The sequence below is a fragment of the Rosa rugosa genome, chromosome 6 (genome assembly GCF_958449725.1).
Source record: "Rosa rugosa chromosome 6, drRosRugo1.1, whole genome shotgun sequence".
NCBI classification, from domain to species: Eukaryota; Viridiplantae; Streptophyta; class Magnoliopsida; order Rosales; family Rosaceae; genus Rosa; species Rosa rugosa.
This window is the reverse complement of record NC_084825.1, coordinates 14733175-14737031: the sequence shown is the minus strand read 5'-3', so window position 1 is coordinate 14737031 and position 3857 is coordinate 14733175. Positions and strand designations below refer to the sequence as shown.

Sequence of the window (3857 nt, the reverse complement as noted above, 5' to 3'; positions counted from 1 at the left end):
GATGTTTCCTTAGTAGTGAGGTTTACACTGCGTTAGCAAGTTCTTGTGTCATGATTTGATCGATTTCCATTACTTTGTTCAAGCAAGGGTAATTCATTGAAAACCTGTTCCATCTAGTGTTTTCAACACATACAAAGAAAATTTTGAATATAGCTCAAGGAAATTCTGGAAAAAGAAAAAGATACTACAAGCAGTGCAAGAGAGACATTGAAATTGAGAATAAGTGTAATACCCGCAATTTTCCATTTCGTCTCGTGAAATTGTGCGAATTGATTAAAGTGCTTTTGCACGAATATTACCCGAAATAATTCAACTTTTTGAATTATCGAAGTTTCGAAATATTCGTTTTAACAAAAGCTCGAATTGTGCGATTCAAGAAAAATCGACTTTTCTACGTACGGAATTTGGGAAAAACTTTCTTCATAAAAGTTGTAGAGCTCGTCGATATGATCGCGTGCATATGTCGAACGAAATTTTTGGAGTTCGTACGATTATGTTACGAATTTTGGAAATATGAGATTCTTTTTATAATCTCTTTTCCTCGGATTCTCTTTTAGAAATTTCTTTTTCTTCCTTTTCCTTTTCCTTTTCCTTTCCTCCGGGTCTCCTTCCTTCTTTTTCTTTTTCTCTTTTTTTTTTCTTCTTTCTCTCTCTCGCTCGACCGAAACCGAAAACAGAGCAAAGGCTCTTCGGTCTCTCTCTACCTCCACCGGCCACCAAACGGCGTCGAACCACTTCCTTTTGCTTCGTCTCAGCCTTGCGCAGCTGCCAGAGGCAGCCTTGCACCGTGACACGGCCACCAGCGGCGGCGGGAAGCTCCGCCCGGTTTGAGCTCGTTTTGGAAACAAGCTTGATATCTCAAGCTACCGGTCACCAATCCTCACCAAAATCCATCCACAAGCTCGCCTCAACTTCCTGAAACTCCCAGAAGCAGCCTCACACGGCGGCGTGGCCCGTAGCAGTGGCTGCAAGTCAAACCCAACCAAGAACGAGACCGGAGCTATCGATCAAGATATCTCGAGCTGTAGTGCATCGTTTTGATTGATTCTTTTTCCAGTGGGTTCCCCTTGATGTTATTAACAACTCTCTAGAAGGCATCGAGGCCTGAAATTGAAGCTTTGACGTCGAAATCGAGCCTTGCCGGATTCTGCAAAATTCTGGAATTTTTCCGACCACCGAAGCTTTCGATCGGTATATCTCGAGCTACAGACCATATTTTTCTGTGATTCTTGAACCAGTGAGTTCTTCTTGAGTTTCTTAACAACTCTTCAGAAGGAATCGAAGCCTTAAATTGACGTTTTTACGTCGAATTGGAGCTCGCCGTTTTCTGCAGTTTCTCGCCGGTTTCTGGAAAATTCCGGCCACCTTCATACTGTTCAAGGTAATTTTCGACCCCTTCCGGTGATTTTCAGACTTCGTGCTAGTTATGAAAGTTGTCAAGCATGATGAGAGGAAGAAGAGCAGCCCGGCCCCGACACCATTGGTGGTGGTCGGCGGCGGCTCTGCCACTAACTCCGGCGGCCCTTTCCGGCCACCTCCGGGGATCAAAAATATGGTTTCTGTACATTTTCAGATTCTATATTTCAATACGATCATTTCGATATATTATACGCAATTTTTGGATATCGTATGATTAAGTTATGAATTTTTAAGTTTAGATCGATTTCGATCGTTAGATTTGTGATCTGTGAAGTTAGGACCGTCAGATGGACTTGTAGTTTTGATATGATGATCTTATGACTGTCCCAGTGGCTTTGTGTGGTCATGGGCGAAGATCCGACCGTTGGATCTTCGTATAAATGCAAAACAGTGATTAGGAAGGCGATCCGTGAGGATCCGACCGTTGGATCATCATGTAATTTCAATCCGACCGTTGGATTGTCGTTTGATTATGTTTTTGAGTTATTGGCTAAGTTAAGGTCATGTTTGATTAGGTGATCGACGGTTTGATTTGGCGGACGATTCGTGAAATTGTATTTTGAGCTGTTAAGAAGACGCAGCGGGAATTTAGAGGTGAGTAAACCTCACGTGGTTCATATTACGAACCGAGTACCTTTAATTACTTTATTTTCTGTAGTAATTGTGTGAAAATATTTATGGAATAAATATTTGTTTTAAATCATATGGACTTGATCAACTACGGTCCATAGGTAAGTAAAATGATTTAATTATACAAAATGAATTTCATGATTTTCTTGTGTGAACTATAGTTGATATTAGTGGTCATTCCTGAGTGGGTGATTACGTGTATATATATATATATTTACGTGATTATATGTGGAATGGTGTGACATTGAAGAGTGTGGAATTGTGATGATTTATTTATTATGGTTTGAAATTTGACTTATCATATTTATATGTGATGATCATGATTGATGAGTTCTTGTTAATATTCATGATTTACATTGGAGTATGTATAGAGTTGGAGAATGTAGGATTCTGAGGACGAGGTGTCCGAAGTTTGACGGTTATGGATAACCGGAGTGTTTGTGTACTGAGGACGGGGATGTCCAAAGTGCGACGGTTTATTATTAACCGAAGTTGTGTACTGAGGACGGGGATGTCCAAAGTGCGACGGTTTATTATTAACCGAAGTTGTGTACCGAGGACGGGGATGTCCAAAGTGCGACGGTTTATTATTAACCGAAGTATATGGTGCTGAGGATGGGGATGTCCAAAGCGCGACGGTTATAGTGTTAACCGAAGTATTTTTGCCGTTGCTTGACCCTAGGCCAAGGTGTCAGAGGTAACGAGGCAGTTAGAGCTCTAACGTGTTATTGGGTTGGACCAGAGTGGTGTTATGTGGGTTGGGTGTTTGCAGGACCAGTGTGGTGTATTGTGATTTGAGGATTGTGAAAATGTATTCCTTGTGGTTTTCCATGAGTGGTTTGATGTCTCTTTGCAGACGTAATACTGTTGAATTTTACTTGAATTGTAATTTAATAAATCAACAGTTCTTTCTTGTTTACTCATACTGGCTGTAAAAAGCTTACCGGGTTTTGTGTTGTTGCAACTCCCGGTACACTATTCAAATTGTGTAGCGGGTAATCCTACAGGACAGGAGAACCAGGACGGTGATCGTGCGGTTAGAGCAATGGTTATAGTTTTACAGCAATTGTAATAGTGAGGCGAGTTAAGCTCATTTGAGCATTACAATTTGATTTGGTGGGAGTGTGCTGTAATAAATAACTTGAGGATTTGGGTTATTGTAAATTTGAGAGTTGTGAAGTGTGGTTGTTTGTGAGAAAAAAATTCAGGATGTTAGTTGTAATTTGTTATTATTCATGTTTCGGATTTGAATTGATTATTCAAAATTCGGGGCGTGACAATAAGAGTTTGTGGGTTTTGATTGTGAAGTTACTAACCTGGAATTTGAGATTGTGAGTTGAAAGTAATGGAGATGGATAGTAAAGGCGTAGGGATTGTTTAGAGACAAAGGTTCATGAATCTGGGTTCAGCTACACTCAGGGCACGTTTACTTACTTGGAATGGGAGGGAATGATTACGGGGTAAAACTATTCCTACGTTTACTAACACATAAAGGAATCGGAATGATTCCGGGTAAAAGTATTCCTGCGTTTACTAACACATAAAGGAATCAGAATGGGTGTAGGTCCCATCTCCTTGTAAGGAATCGATTCCTGAATACTCAGGAATTTGATTACGAAGGGGGGAGATGGGTTTAGGAATCAACTCCTCCAGAATCAATACCGATTCCTTTCTTCTCCCATTCCAGTTGTCTCCGATTCATGATTATTTTCCATTCCAAGTAAGTAAACGTGCCATCAATGTTTATGAGTCTGGTTAGAGACGAAGGTTTTTTTCTTTTTTTCTTTTATATGCTAGCAAATGCGGAC

At 40.5% G+C, this 3857-nt stretch overlaps 1 long non-coding RNA gene across 1 annotated transcript; it reads left to right on the top strand.

The window, feature by feature from the left end:
- The first annotated feature begins 446 nt into the window (after positions 1-446).
- LOC133718394 (uncharacterized) lies at positions 447-3314 on the top strand. Its single transcript, XR_009850273.1, has 3 exons — positions 447-1381; positions 1935-2013; positions 3042-3314. It is a non-coding gene; the product is annotated as an uncharacterized LOC133718394 (long non-coding RNA).
- The last annotated feature ends 543 nt before the right edge of the window (positions 3315-3857 follow it).